General features: G+C 50.8%; 1 protein-coding gene across 1 annotated transcript in view; it reads left to right on the top strand.

The window, feature by feature from the left end:
• The window catches only part of pdzrn4 (PDZ domain containing ring finger 4), a 572541-nt gene that overhangs the window by 316892 nt on the left and 238548 nt on the right, over positions 1-17101 (top strand).

Below are 17101 nucleotides of genomic sequence, written 5' to 3'. Positions count from 1 at the left end.
TTGTGCACTATTTTGAGTGGCTGGAAAACCACACAAGCCACCAAGCAGAAGCATTGACCTCCCGAGCCCGAGCTGCCGATGTGCCTGACAGGAAAGTACAAGGCGCTACATCTTAACAACAACAACTTGAATTTATATAGCGCCTTTAACGTAGTCAAACGTCCCAAGGCGCTTCACAGAAGTATTGTGAGATATAAAATTTGATACCGAGCTGTATAAGTAGCAATTAGCACAGGTGGTCACAGTTAGGTTTTAAGGAGCGTCTTGAAGGAGAAAAGAGAGGCGGAGGGGTTTAGACAGAGAGTTCCAGAGCTTAGGGCCGAGGCAACAGAAAGCACGGCCACCAATGGTTGAGCGATTATAATCAAGGGGGCAGAATTAGAGGAGCGGAGACATCGGGCGGGGGTGCGGGCGGGTGCAGGGGTGGTTGTGGGGCTGGAAGAGATTATAGAGATAGGGAGGGGTGATGCCATGGAGGGATTTGAAAGTAAGGATGAGAATTAAGAGCGAACTCCTAACAATTTACCCGGTACTACCTTGGTGCTGAAACCCCACTGAGATCGCTTTAAAGGAGGCACTGGGGGGTCATTTAATTCTTTCACTGGCTCGTTCTCACGCTGAAGAGCTCACCACAGTCATTGACCCTCGGGAATTTCTCCTGTAAAGTCACTGGTTTCTCGCCTTCTAAATATTTTTTTCCTTCTGATTTTCGCTCGTATTGCTGCATTAATATTGTTCTGACTTAAAAACAAATGAAAGTTTTCTGCTGAAAGATGATGTGTTCTACTGAGGGGATTTGCTTCAAGCCTTAAATGTACTTTAGCGCCAGTGCGTGAAAAGGTTTTTGATCATAATTTCAAGATCGCTTTATTCTCAGTTCTCACTATGATTGATATCCAGGGAATGGTGGAGAGTTCAGTGGGTCGGAAAGAATGGAGCTGATTGACAGCTGGAGGTTTAATCTGACGCCGTGTTACCCAACCGCTCTCTTCTCTTTCTCCCCCCTCCCCCCCCCCCCCCTCCGCCCCCGAAAATGACTAAATTGATTTGAGGCCGATTGTTTAATAGCCAGCACCAGTGGCTGTAATAGCTGGAGTAAATAACAGAGGAAGGGTGCATCACTTTCTCGTGTCCTGATGCAATTCAAATGAGGGGTGTGGAGAGAAAGGAGAAAGGACACGACCATCAGCAATGATTGCTGCTTGTGGGTTTATCACATACAACCTTTGTACATACTCTCAGAATTGAGGTCAAGCCTGGGACCAAGTTCCCTTTAATCTTGGGACAATTATTGCCCCTCGATTTACAGCACTTTATTCGGAGCTGGTGTGCGCACCAACCAGGACAGATGTCAGGCACAAGCTTACGACTCTCCTGCACAGAACAGAACCTTTGATGAAACTGTCGGCATGGAAGAGTATTCAGGTGCTTTTGCATGACCGTTCAGTTTTTTTTCTTTCTGCCACCTGTGCTCCATGTTTGTTAATATTACATTTGGCATCAGGCTCCAGTACTCTGTAACCAGCTGGGCTCTGCCGAGTTGCTGGGGAGCGCAGAAGCCGGCGGCTGCCTGCGTTCGGGTTGCTGCAGCAGGATGCCCGAATGCGCCATGGCAGATTTCTGCGGCTGGCCTTCTCTGCGTCAGCTCCCTGCGGTGGGCAGCCGTCGAGTTAGAGCGGCACACCGGCAGTTACCCGCACTCCGACTGATGAAATGCATCCCAGGGTATTAAAAGAGATGGCGGAAGTTTTAGCAGATGCATTCATTATAATCTACCAAAATTCTCTGGACTGTGGGGAGGTACCAGCGGATTGGAAAGCAGCTAATGTAACGCCTCTGTTTAAAAAAGGGGGCAGGTAAAAGGCAGGTAACTATAGGCCGGTTAGTTTAACATCTGTAGTGGGGAAAATGCTTGAAACTATCATTAAGGAAGAAATAGCGGGACATCTAGATAGGAATAGTGCAATCAAGCAGACGCAGCATGGATTCATGAAAGGGAAATCATGTTTAACTAATTTACTGGAATTCTTTGAGGATATAACGAGCATGGTGGATAGAGGTGTACCGATGGATGTGGTGTATTTAGATTTCCAAAAGGCATTCGATAAGGTGCCACACAAAAGGTTACTGCAGAAGATAAAGGTACGCGGAGTCAGAGGAAATGTATTAGCACGGATAGAGAATTGGCTGGTTAACAGAAAGCAGAGAGTCGGGATAAATGGGTCCTTTTCAGGTTGGAAATCGGTGGTCAGTGGTGTGCCACAGGGATCAGTGCTGGGACCACAACTGTTTACAATATACATAGATGACCTAGAAGAGGGGACAGAGTGTAGTGCAAGAAAATTTGCAGATGACACAAAGATTAGTGGGAAAGCGGGTTGTGTAGAGAGACTGCAAGGAGATTTGGATAGGTTAAGCGAATGGGCTAAGGTTTGGCAGATGGAATACAATGTCGGAAAGTGTGAGGTCATCCACCTTGGGGGAAAAAAACAGTAAAAGGGAATATTATTTGAATGGGGAGAAATTACAACATGCTGCGGTGCAGAGGGACCTGGGGGTCCTTGTGCATGAATCTCAAAAGGTTAGTTTGCAGGTGCAGCAGGTGATCAGGAAGGTGAATGGAATGTTGGCCTTCATTGCGAGAGGGATGGAGTACAAAAGCAGGGAGGTCTTGCTGCAACTGTATAAGGTATTGGTAAGGCCGAACCTGGAGTACTGCGTGCAGTTTTGGTCACCTTACTGAAGGAAGGATATACTAGCTTTGGAAGGGGTACAGAGTCGATTCACAAGGCTGATTCCGGAGATGAGGGGGTTACCTTATGATGATAGATTGAGTAGACTGGGTCTTTACTCGTTGGAGTTCAGAAGGATGAGGGGTGATCTTATAGAAACATTTAAAATCATGAAAGGGATAGACAAGATAGAGGCAGAGAGGTTGTTTCCACTGGTAAGGGAGACTAGAACTATGGGGCACAGCCTCAAAATACGGGGGAGCCAATTTAAAACCGAGTTGAGAAAGAATTTCTTCTCCCAGAGGGTTGTGAATCTGTGGAATTCTCTGCCCAAGGAAGCAGTTGAGGCTAGCTCATTGAATGTTTTCAAGTCAAAGATAGATAGATTTTTAACCAATAAGGGAATTAAGGGTTACGGGGAGAGGGCGGGTAAGTGGAGCTGAGTCCACGACCAGATCAGCCATGATCTTATTGAATGGCGGAGCAGGCTCGAGGGGCTAGATGGTCTACTCCTGTTCCTAATTCTTATGTTCTTATGTACTTATGTTCTTCTGTTCCGCTGATGGAAGAAATGTCTTGTGGAAAAATGGCTGGTGATTTGTCGGCAGACATTTCTCTTGGCAGCCGTGCCTTCAGTTGTCTGGGCCCTCGGCTCTGGAATTCCCTAACTAAGCCTCTCCACCTCTCCTTTAAGACGTTCCTTAAAACCTACCTCTTTGACCAAGCTTTTGGTCACCTGTTCTAATCTCTTCTGTTGCTCAGTGTCATATTTTGTTTGATAATCGCTCCTGTGGAGCGACTTGGGGACGTTTTACTATGTTAAAAAAGCTATATAAATACAAATTGTTGTTGTAATGAAATAAATTGCATCAAAGTGCATCATTACTTCACTTGGATATTGTGGTTATAATGCTGCACGACTTTTCTCGCTTGTAAAACATTCATTAAAAAGGCAATGTTTTTTCATAAGGGCACTGCCCCTTTAATATTAGCCTATTTTAATCTAAGTTTGAAACTCTATGGGCCCAGGTTTCGGCATCTGGTGAAAACGGCGCACCTCCGAGACTTACGTGACCTGCCTGGGCTCGAATTGTGTGCCGGAATATTCTGCAGCAATTCTCCGGTCATCCTAGTCTCCCTGGGGAGGAGACTGCCTGCAGGGGGACGGGGCTAAGGATCATGCCTTCTTCTCAGTGCCGGCAGCGTTGCGCAGGCGCGCTGGAGCTCGGGAGAATGTGGATACCGGGAGGGGAGGGGAGGGAGGGGAGGGGGGGGGGTGTGGATACTGGGAGGGGAGGGGGGGAGCGTGGATACCGGGAGAGGAGGGGGGGTGGGGAAGCGTGGGTACCGTGGCAACCGGGGTGGGGAGGGGGAGAGCGTTGGCCACAGATGGAGGGGTGAGCGTGGCAACAGGGATGGAGGAGTGTGGGTTGGGGGGCACTCAATGATCGAAGGGCCGGAGGAGAGAACAGGGGTGCCTCCTTCCAGCCTCTCCCCCACACACCCAACCCCCCCACACACCCAACCCCCCCACACACCCAACCCCCCCACACACCCAACCCCCCCACACACCCAACCCCCCCACACACCCAACCCCCCCACACACCCAACCCCCCCACACACCCAACCCCCCACACACCCAACCCCCCCACACACCCAACCCCCCCACACACCCAACCCCCCCACACACCCAACCCCCCCACACACCCAACCCCCCCACACACCCAACCCCCCCACACACCCAACCCCCCCACACACCCAACCCCCCCACACACCCAACCCCCCCACACACCCAACCCCCCCACACACCCCCCTGCCCACACAACCCCTGCCCACACAACCCCTGCCCACACACCCCCCCCCCCACACACCCCCCCCCCACACACCCCCCCACACACACCCCCCCCCACACACACCCCCACACACCCCCCCCACACACCCCCCCCCCCCCACACACCCCCCCACACACACACCCCCCCCACACACACACCCCCCCCACACACACACCCCCCCCCACACACACACCCACACACACACACACCCACACACACACCCAAACACACACCCACACACACACCCCACACACACACCCCACACACACACACCCACACACACACACCCCCACACGCACACAGACATACCCCACACACAGACACACCCCACACACAGACACACCCCACACACAGACACCCCCCCCCACCCCCCCCACACCCCCCCCCCCACACACCCCCCCCCCACACCCCCCCCCCACACACCCCCCCCCCACACAACCCCCCCCACACAACCCCCCCCCCCACACACACCCCCCACACACCCCCCCCACACACCCCCCCACACACCCCCCCACACACCCCCCCCACACACCCCCCCCCCACACACCCCCCCCACACACACCCCCCCCCACACACCCCCCCCCCACACACACCCCCACACACACCCCCCCCCACACACCCCCCCCCCAAACACACCCCCCCCCCCACACACACACCCCCCACACACATACACCCTCCCACACACCCTCCCACACCACACACACACACACACACACACACACCCCACACCCTCCCCCCACACCCTCCCACACACACACACACGCCCCCCTCCCACACCCCACACAGACACACCACACACACACACACACACACACACACACACATACCCCACACACAGACACACCCCCCACACCCTCCCACACACACACACACACACACACACACACGCGCCCCCCTCCCACACCCCCCCTTCACACACACACACCCCCCCACGCACACACACACCCCCCCCCACCCCCCCCCCCACACACACACACACACACACACACACACACACACACACACACACACATATACAGACACACCACACACACACACACACACATCCCACACACACACAGACACACCACACACACACACCCCACACACACAGACTCCCCCACACCCTCCCCCCCCCCCCCACACACACACACCCCACACACACACACACCCACACGCACACAGACATACCCCACACACACACACACACACCCCCCACACACACCCCCCCCCACACCCCCCACACACACCCCCCCCCACATCCCCCACACACACCCCCCCCCACATCCCCCACACACACCCCCCCCCACATCCCCCACACACACCCCCCCCCACATCCCCCACACACACCCCCCCCCACATCCCCCACACCCCCCACACCCTCCCCCCACACCCTCCCACACACACACACACACACACACACACACCCCCCACACCCTCCTCCCACACACACACACACACACACACACACACACCACACCCTCCTCCCACACACACACACACACACACACACCCCCCCCCCACACCCCCCCCCCCCACACACCCCTCCCACACACACACACACACACACACACACACACATATACAGACACACCACACACACACACACCCCACACACACAGACACACCACACACACACACACACACACACCCCACACAAACACACACACACCCCCACACACACAGACATACCCCACACACAGACACACCCCACACACACACACACACCCCCCACACACAGACCCCCCACACACACACACACCCCCCCCACACCCTCCCCCACACCCTACCCCACACCCTCCCCCACACCCTCCCACACCACACACACGCACACCCCACACACACACCCCCCACACCCTCCCCCACACACACACACACACACACACACGCCCCCCTCCCACACACACCCCCACACACACACACACCCCCCACCCCCCCCCCACACACACACACACACACACACACACACACTCCCCCACACCCTCCCCCCCCCCCCCACACACACACCCTCCCACACACACAGACACCCCACCTCTTCCCACCCCCCCACTCTCACACATACACACAGACACACACCGCACATACCACGCCACCGCCCCCCCCCCCCCCTCTCCCCCCCCGCACCTCTCACTGTCAGATATATTCAAAAGGGAGTTAGATGAAGTCCTTACTACTCGGGGGATCAAGGGGTATGGCGTGAAAGCAGGAAGTGGGTACTGAAGTTTCATGTTCAGCCATGAACTCGTTGAATGGCGGTGCAGGCTAGAAGGGCTGAATGGCCTGCTCCTGCACCTATTTTCTATGTTTCTATACAGAGAGCGAGACACCTTCCCTTCACATAACGTTAGGACTTCTATTTTTTATTGATTGATTACTTATTACTTTGGTCTTGGTGCTTTATGTGCAGGGTTCCTTCTATTTTTTATTAATTAATTGCTTATTACTTTTTGTGCTTCGTTCAGTGCTTTAAATGTACTGCTTTGTTTAGTGCTTTAAATGTACTTTGCTTCTTTAATGTTGTTGTGAAGGTGTTTATGGAAAATCCTCTAACTTCCCTTACCCCCTGCTGTTGTGATGTTGATGTGTCCTTTGTGTTTAATGCTTCCCACCCGCCGTCTCTGGCTGTGCCTGCACTAAACTTAACTCTAGATAAGGTTTTTCAGAACTTACAAAAGTGGACACTTACTCCATCCTAAGTTAGTTTGTAGTAAGTTTTCACTGCCGAAACTTGCAAAACAGGCCTGAGTGGCTGGACACACCCCCTTTTGAAAAAAAAAGTACCTTACCTAAAGCCATCCTAAACTAACTCACTAGAACTGGAGCAAACTAATATCCGAGAATTGCAATTTCTAACATACTCCAAACTAAACTAGTTGCTCCAAAAAACTAGGAGCAACTCCACCCGAAACTTGGGCCCGATATTTCAGTAATATCAAAAAGCAGCTTGCTTAAGAGTCTTTAAGTACAGCGTGAGAGAAATCTGAGCTGTGTGTGGGATATTTGGTAGTTGTGTGTTTTGTCGTGAATGTGGGAGCTTTCAATAGGGCCGATACTAGATAAGTTCCAGAATGATCTCCAGAAGTCCACACACACCTTCTCTGAGCCATCTGTCTTGTGTTTTCAGTGAAATGCTAGACGTGCTCCACGGTGGTTCGGTCAATTTACCCAGTTAATACCTGATGTTCAATGCCTGATACGTCCTGACTATACACTATAAATGCACACGAGGCCCATGCTTGAGAGAAGGTCAGTCTGTGACCTGTCCTTTATTTCATAGCACTCAAGTGATGGAAGTGGGTGGAACTTCCCCTTTTATATCTGAAGGTCTCGGTTAGGAGTGTCCCCCACAAGTTCACCACCTTGTGGTCAGTGTTCTCACAGTGTACAACTTAGGTCAGATTATATATGGGTTACAATGCTGGTTGAATACATGACATCACCTCCCCCCCCAAAGTCTTATTGGGATCACAGGTTGAGTCTCTCTGGTGGTTTACGCTCCCTTGTCGAAAGCTTGAGTTGGGGCTCCGGTTCTTGGGCGCAGGCCTGAGTGTCTGCTGTTTGCGGTGTCTCAGGCCTGTCCGGACTGCCCACAGTGATTGGGCTCTCCTCCCTTTGGTTCCTGTGTTTGGTCACCTGTGGTGGAGTGAACTCTACATCGTGTTTTTCCTCTGCTTCTTCTATGGGGTTGCTGAACCTCCTTTTTGTTTGATCCACATGTTTGCGGCAGATTTGTCCATTGGTAAGTTTAACTACCAGAATCCTATTTCCCTCTTTGGCAACCACAGTGCCTGCGAACTATTTGGGCCCTGCAGCGTAGTTGAGGGCAAAAACAGGGTCATTTACATCAATACATCGCGCCCTCGCATTCCTGTCATGGTAGTCATAATGTGACTGGCGCCTGCTCTCGACAATTTCTTTCATGGCGGGGTATGTAAGGCATAACCGGGTTTTGAGCGTCCTTTTCGTTAGCAGCTCTGCGGGTGGAACCGCTGTGAGCGAGTGTGGTTGGGATCTGTAGGCCAACAGGAGGCGTGATAAGCGGCATTGTAGGGAACCCCCTTGGATTCTGAGCATCCCCTGTTTGATTATCTGCACTGCTTGTTCTGCCTGGCCGTTTGAGGCCGGCTTAAACGGTGCCTTTCTGGCATGGTTAATTCCATTGCCTGCCATGAAGTCCTGGAATTCAGTGCTTGTGAAGCACGGGTCATTGTCGCTGACCAAGATGTCCGGTAGACCATGGGCGGCGAACATTGTCCGTAGACTTTCTACCGTGGCAGAGGATGTGCTTGAATTTAAAATGTCACACTTGATCCATTTGGAGTCGGCGTCTACTACAACCAAAAACATTTTCCCCATGCGTAGTCCACATGGATGTGTGACCAAGGCTTGGCGGGCCATGGCCAGGGGCTAAGGGGGGCTTCCCTGGGCGCATTGCCCAGCTGGGCACACGTGTTGCACCTGCGAGCACAAAGTTCCAGATCTGCGTCTATCCCTGGCCACCAAACGTGTGACCTGGCAATTGCCTTCATCGTGACAGTGCCCGGGTGCTCATTGTGGAGTTCTCTGATGAACACCTCTCTGCCCATCTGGGGCATGACTGCGCGGTTTCCCCACAGTAGGCAATCGGCCTGAATCGAGAGTTCATCCTTGCGCCTGTGAAATGGTTTAAATTTCTCAGGGCATGCCCTGTACGTGGCTGCCCAGTCCCCATTCAGGACAAATTTCTTGACTAGAGACAATAGCGGGTCTCTATTTGTCCAGACTTTAATCTGACGGGCTGTCACAGGTGAGCCTTCGCTTCCGAAAGCTTCAACAGCCATGACCATCTCAGCAGCATGCTCGGTAGCCCCCTCAGTGGTGGCTAGTGGGAGCCTGCTGAGTGCATCGGCGCAGTTTTCGGTGCCCGGTCTGTGCCGAATTGTGTAGTCATAGGCGGCTAACGTGAGTGTCCACCTCTGTATGCGGGCCGATGCGTTTGCATTTATGGCCTTGTTGTCGGCCAAAAGGGACGTTAGGGGTTTGTGATCTGTCTCCAGCTCAAATTTCCTGCCAAACAGGTACTGGTGCATTTTCTTTATCGCATATACACATGCGAGCGCCTCCTTTTCTACCATCCCGTAGCCCCTTTCTGCCTGGGACAGACTTCTGGAGGCATAAGCTACCGGCTGTAACTGACCCTTGGCATTGACATGCTGCAACACACACCCGACACCATAGGACGACGCATCGCACGTTAACATAAGTTTCTTACATGGGTCATATAGCGTTAACAGATTGTTGGAACATAACAAATTGCGTGCGCTATTAAAAGCCCTTTCCTGGCTGTCCCCCCAGACCCATTCGCGACCTTTGCATAGGAGCACATGTAGCGGCTCTAGCAGCGTGCTCAATTTGGGAAGAAAGTAACCAAAATAGTTCAGGAGCCCCAGGAATGAACGCAGCTCCGTCGTGTTACGGGGTCTGGGTGCTCTCTGGATCGCTTCCGTCTTGGACGCAGTAGGGCTGATCCCGTCTGCTGCTACCCTCATTCCCAGGAATTCTATCTCTGGAACTAGGAAGACGCACTTCGCCTTTTTCAGTCGCAGCCCTACCCGGTCCAGTCTGCGTAGCACCTCCTCCAGGTTGTGGAGGTGTTCTTCAGTATTGTAACCTGTAATGAGAATGTCATCCTGAAAATCCACCGTCCCTGGAATCGACTTGAGGAGACTTTCCATATTTCGTTGGAAGATCGCGGCGGCCGAGCGAATCCCGAATGGATATCTGTTGTACTCAAACAACCCCTTGTGTGTCGTGATGGTGGTCAGCTTCTTCGACTCACTCGCCAGCTCCTGGGTCATGTAAGCTGCGGTCAGGTCCAATTTTGAAAAAAGTTTGCCACCGGATAGCGTCGCAAAGAGGTCCTCCGCTCTCGGTAGTAGGCACTGGTCTTGGAGTGACACCCGATTGATGGTGGCCTTGTAATCGCCACATATCCTGACCGATCCACCCGCCTTGAGCACCGGCACAATCGGGCTCGCCCAGTCACTGAATTCGACTGGCGAGATGATGCCTTCCCTCAGCAGGCGGTCCAATTCGCCTTCTATCTTTTCCCGCAACACGTATGGCACCGCTCTGGCCTTGTGGTGTACTGGCCTGGCGTCCGGGTTTATGTAAATCACTACCTTGGCCCCCATGAAAGTGCCAATGCCGGGTTGAAATAATGAGTCAAATTTGTCCTGGATCTGTGAGCATGATACTCGCTCCACAGAGGAAATTGCATTGACATCGCCCCATTTCCAGTTCATGACAGCAAGCCAACTCCTCCCCAGTAGTGCGGGACCGTCCCCTGGGACAATCCAGAGTGGCAGTCTGTTCTCCGAATCTTTGTGGGTCACGACTACCGTGGCGCTGCCTAGCACCGGAATGATCTGCTTTGTGTAAGTCCGTAGCTGTGCGTCAATCGGTAATAATTTTGGCCTCCTGGCCTTGGATGCCCACAACTTTTCGAACTGTTTGATACCCATCAGGGACTGGCTGGCCCCCGTGTCTAGCTCCATTGATACTGGGATGCCATTGAGGAGCATTTTCATCATTATCGGTGGCGTCCTGGTGTATGAACTGTATACGTGCTCCACATGAACTCGCTGAACTTCAGCTTCCAACGATTTCCCCCAGTGTCCATTTCTGCAATTTCTGCAGGTATTTTGCTCACTTCTGCAAACTCCGGCTGAGTGTGTGCCTCCACCCCTCCAGTATGAGCTGCTGTTCGAAACAAAAGGTCCCTTGCCAGTCGATCGTCCCTGACTGCCCCTGTTATTGCCCTTGAGTGCGCCATTAACAGGTGTTGATGGCCCCATTACTGTCCCTTGCAATGGCGTGAATCGCCATTCAGCTTCCCATTGTCTCTGTCGAACTCCCCCTCTGGGTTCGACTACATGTTGGGGCATGCCCGACTGCCCTTGTCTGCCTGGAGAACTGTGTGCTGCTTTAATAATGTTGAATCTCTGTCCCAACCATTCCTTAACACAGTACCTCTCGTCTGTTCTGCTAGTGGCCATCTCGCGTGGTTTAAATCCCAGTTTCTTGTCGCCATTGATACGTCCTTACTATACAGTATAAATGCACACGAGGCCCATGCTTGAGAGAAGGTCAGTCTGTGACCTGTCCTTTATTTCATAGCACTCAAGTGATGGAAGTGAGTGGCGCTTCTCCTTTTATATCTGAAGGTCCAGGTTAGGAGTGTCTCCCACAAGTTCACCACCTAGTGGTCAGTGTGCTCACAGTGTACAACTTAGGTCAGATTATACATGGGTTACACTGCTGGTTGAATACATGACAATGCCGGTCTGTGCTGAGGAGTCGGGGGCTGGGGCAAGGCTGCTGTAGTCGCCATCAGCGCCTTTGATTTGATAAAACAGGAGGTCCGCCAAGGCTCCTGCTCTTGATCGCTATCCAGCGGTCCCTGCTGGAAGTGTACGTGTGCGGACATTGAGAGTGGGGGCAGGAATGGACTCCCCTGTGATTCCCACTGTGAAAACACTCCGACGTTCTCAGACGCAGCTCCAGCTCACAGAATGGCCACTTGGGCAAGGCCCTGGAGGGTGACAGATGGCCAATGGAATCCTAACCCAGCAAAGGTCAGTGACTTGAGGAGAGAAGATAGTCGGGAACAAATAGGGAGATTTTTTTTTTAAAAAGTGAAATTCCTAAAACGTTACAAATAGCAAAAAATACTTCGAGATTTCTCTCCAAGAACATTGTTCCGTATCTGTTTCCTCTATCAACTTACTTCCCCTCCCTCTCTTCAATTAAAAAAAATGTACATTGAGCTTCTCCCTGAAGGCATTCATTCCGAATGTCAAATTCATGCCTGTTGGGCCCATAATAACTGTGAGCCAGATAGATTTCTGAAGGGCATGGTTATTGCAGATTTCCAGCCCCCTCCCCCAGTTTGAAAGCCAGTGATTTTCCATTTCAAGGATGATTTTGCGAGTTCGGCTGAGTTCAGCTCACAGAAGCGACAATATCTTCTTTTAAAATTGATGACTTTTTTGTATCCTGAAATCGCACCCCCAAAAAAAGGAAAATGCAAATAAAGCTACAAGCGTGCGCTGCCAATGCAAATGAAAATAGCCTGAAGATATTTAGCAGTGGCATTCCTGTTGGTCTGTAAGTAACTGTCGCAATTCTGCCAGACGGCATTAATAATTACATTCATCTGGGTTTTGAACATTGTTTGGCAGCGGAAGAAAAGTAGTGTTCTTTCAACAGGGAACTATTCTGATGTCTTTCAGCAGTCCATCGGCCCAATTCTGGGTGCGTCTTTATTTATGTTGTAATTGGATAGACCTGATTCGTATTTAGTTTTCGTCTGACAAATTGAGCTTAAATCTCTTTCCACAAATGAGGGGGGAAATTGCGCTCCTTAATGCCATTCAATTTTCCATTCAAGCAGATGCTTAGCCGTAATTAAAATCCCTCTTATAATTTCTATACTTGGATGACTTCCATTTAACTGCCAAGTTTTAGCATGTTCTGAACTAAATAAACATGCGTTGTGGTATATCCGCGGGCAGGAGTACCAATTAATTTTATTACACAAACTGATGCAACATAATTGATGGCACAGCACATTACAAGTTAACACAATTACATATTGGTAGAAAATTTATACAGTTAGGCCGTATTTTTTTGCTCATTAAATTGAGACATGATCTCGAGCAACAATGGTACCTGTTAATTAGGGCTCTCTGGTGCCGTGTTTCCCCCTCCCTGGGAAAAGGGGAGGACTTTGAGCAATACTTGCTGCCTATTTGCTCAAAGCCAGTCCGAGAAAGGACAAGGCTGGAGCAGGAAGGTGGCGTCGTGACTTGAGTTCTTTGGTTTGCAATGCATCTGATTTAAAAAAAAAATCTTTACAACCCTAATAACTAATACCACCACATCATAAGACACAAATAGATGGGCCTTTTATAAGATGAACTCTCTCGGCGTGCTAGTAACACAAGTTATTTATGAGGAATCTCCATCTGCTACTTTAATCTGTTTGAAATAGGTTGACACCTTCATTAGGGATTTCTTGTTAATGCATTAGCACAATTTCAGCTCATGAGCATCAGGTTGACATGGCAAAAACTTGTAGACTGCTAGAATCCCTACTCTTCGTGCACAACACCAACAACTTACATTTATCTAGCACCTTTAACATAGTAAAATGTCTCAAGGTGCTTCACAGGAGCAATTATATATTTTTAATTTTACACCAAGCCACAGGAGATATTGGGTCAGGTGATCAAAAGCTTTGTCAAAGAGAGAGGTTTTAAAGAGTATCTTAAAGGAGGAGAGAGAGGCGGAGAGGTATAGGGAGAGAACTTCAGAGCTTAGGGCCAAGGCATCTGAAGGCACAGCTACCAATGGTGGAGTGATTAAAATCGGGAATGCACAAGAGGCCGGAATTGAAGGGGCGCAGAGATGTTGGAGGTTTCAGAAAATAGGGAGGAGGGAGGTATCTTTCAGTTGTGAAAATCTTGCCAGACGTAATGATAATGACCTTCGTTAGTGCAACGGCAGTGGACCTCACTTCTCGTGTTTGGTCGCTATGCCTAGGCCACACTGATGGCTGGGAGGTCAGGAACTCGTGTGATAGGGAGTTCCCATCCCTTTATTGTGCCTTTGGACTTGTTCAGATTGGTTGGAAGCTCTGCCCCAACAGGCCATCAGAGAATCCCCTGCTGTGTAACCCAGTCCCAGCATAGTTTATGGCCTTTCGGCGACAGGGCTATATCAGAAGGGTTGTGGAGTCCTGATGTGGACCTGATCCGTTTGTCTATCCTGCTAGCACTTACTATCCAGACTCATCGAAGAAACATGGCAGCATGGCTGGCACAAGTGAACCAAAATACCATTAGTCACCACCTTAGAAGCATAGGGCAGAAAAGGGGATGGAATTGACAGGACTGTCGGTGCAACTAAGTACAAGTGCGGCCATTGTATTTATTAAGGGGCTGATTTGTAGAACTAAAAATAATTTGGCTTTAAATAAAATATAACCTTGTGTTAGTTCTGATAGTTACTGTAATATTTAATGGTCATCCCAATGCTCTGGTTCCTGGAAGTTGCTGGTGATTTGTGGCATGGGTCTCATCCAATGCTGGTTGGCTAATAACGGGTTCAGTTTGTGAAAGCAGAGTACTCCATATCACTGGAAGGAAGTGCATTTCATTCCAAGATAAACTGAACTCAGGATGGTCAAGTGTGGACCTAAGTGCTTTGACAGAGCAGATCCCAAACTCCTCTTTTCTAGGCTCAGCCTGGCACAGGCTCGGGTGTTTTGGATTTGAAAATAACATAGGCAGCAGGAGTAGGCCACTCGGCCCTTCGAGCCTGCTCCGCCATTCAGTAAGGCCATGGCTAATCTTCTACCTCCACTCCACCTTCCTGCACTATACCCATATCCCTTGGTTCCCTTAGTATTCAAAGATCTAGCAATCTCTGTCTTGAATATACTCAACGACTGAGCACCCACAGCTCTCTGGGGTAGAGAATGAATTCCAAAGATTCACAACCCTTTGGGTGAAGAAATTTTTCCTTATCTCAATCCTAAATAGCTGACCCCTTATTCTGAGACTGTGACCCCTTGTTCTAGACTCTCTAGCCAGGGGAACCAACCTCCCTGCATCTACCCGGTCAAGCCCCTTAAGAATTTTATATGATATAAACTTTATTTGATATGAGCTTGGTATATACCTGGTTCATAGTAGATGGGACGCTGTTAGCTCACTAACCTCGTTTAGGCAGCAACAAAAATCTCAAAGATGTCCATCGTATCTAAATGCGCTGCACCACTCTCTAAATCAGATGGATCAATGTGAACTTGAACGGGAAGTAAAGAGAAATCAAGTCAGGGAGTGGGAAATAAAGCTTAGAAGAAAATAAATGATACTTCCTCAAGTAACCCGGTGATTTCTTGCGGCTAGTGTCTAGTAGCAACAGTGAAAAGTCGTTGTTTTTAGTATAACTTGAGAGTCCATTGTACTGTTTAAAATTTCAAAGTGCTTACTGTCTTTTGCAACTCAGGTAAAAGAGTTGGGCCGTATTTTTGGCTTTGATGTTTTTGGGGTGATAATGGTGACGGGGCAGAAAAATTGGTGCCCGGGAACTGTTTGTGCCTCTAGGTTAGTTTGGGCAGCTGGGCCCTGCGTCAGAGGGTGCAGTGCTAAGGGAGGCGTTGTACACCTCTCTTGTGCGTTAGGATGGGAAACTCCTGAGCTAAAGAGCCGGGCCGGGAGCGCTCCCAGAGATGCCTGGGAGATGGGAGAAAAATAACTTTAAAACAATACCGCAAAAACATTCCCAAAACATTGCCCACGCCGCCACAAGACAAATCACAAAAAAAATTTAAAGAAGAACAATCACACTTACCTTAGGAGTCCATTACCTACCTCTCTGCTGTTGGAATCGTTGGACTGCCTGATTTCCCAGGCGTTCAATGCGGGGCGCGCTTTGCGGCAGACGGGTCGGGCAAGAATCAAAACTCGCGCCAGTGTCGTAAGCAGGGATGTTGCACACCAGGTGCAGCACTTCTGGGTGCTGCTCCACACCGCCGCTAAACCGGACCCGAGGATCGCTGCGGGGTGCTGGAGGCTGACCGCCCGGCCAGAACACCTCACTGCCAGTGCTCTGGGGTGGAAAACGGAGTGGAGAAGACCCGAAAATCCAACCCTACGGGCCCAAGTTTCCACATGATTTGCGCCTGATTTTTAGGAGCAACTGGTGGAGAACGGACTATCTTAGAATTTGCAATTCTCCACATTGCTTTTCTGCAGTTCTAGTCAGGTAGAACAGTTCTACTTTGGAACAGAATTTTTTCTTCAAAAGGGGGCGTGTCCGGCCACTGACGCCTGATTTGAAAGTTTCCACAGTGAAAATGTACTCCAAACTAAAGTAGAATGGAGCAAGTGAAGATTTTTGTAGAACTGAAAAAACCTGTTCTACACATTAAAAAATCAGGCGCAGGTTACAAATCAGGCGTCCAGAACGAGGTGGGGGGGGGGAGAAGGGGGGGGAAGGGAACTCATTAAATTCTACAATAAATCCTTATTTATACTTCTACAAATAAATCCAACCTGAATAAACATTTATAAGCAAAGAAAAGATTAAATAAACCATCTTCCTACCTGTGTGAAAGTGCTTCAGCCAGGAAGAATGGTGCAGCAAGCCTCACAAAACGAGGGAGCCGACCGAACGCGGGCAGGGGGGAGGAGGGAGCCGACCGAACGCGGGCCGGGGGGGAGGAGGGAGCCGACCGAACGCGGGGGTGGGTTGGGGGGGAGGGGGAAGGGAAGGGAGCCGACGAACGCGCGGGGGAGGGAGCCGACCGAACGCGGGCGGGCGGGAGGGAGGGAGCCAGGGAAGGGAGCCTACCGAACGCGGTGAGGGGGGGGGGGGGGCGGAGGGAAGGGAGCCGACCGAACGCGGGGGGGGGGGGGGGGGAGGGAAGGGAAGGGAGCCGACCGAACGCGGGCGGGAGGGAGGGAGGGAGGGAGCCGACCGAACGCGGGGGAGCGAGCCGACCGAACG

Source organism: Pristiophorus japonicus, chromosome 15 (assembly GCF_044704955.1).
Source record: "Pristiophorus japonicus isolate sPriJap1 chromosome 15, sPriJap1.hap1, whole genome shotgun sequence".
NCBI lineage: Eukaryota > Metazoa > Chordata > Chondrichthyes > Pristiophoridae > Pristiophorus > Pristiophorus japonicus.
Note: the sequence above shows the minus strand (reverse complement) of the source record. Positions and strands in the feature narration are given on the sequence as shown.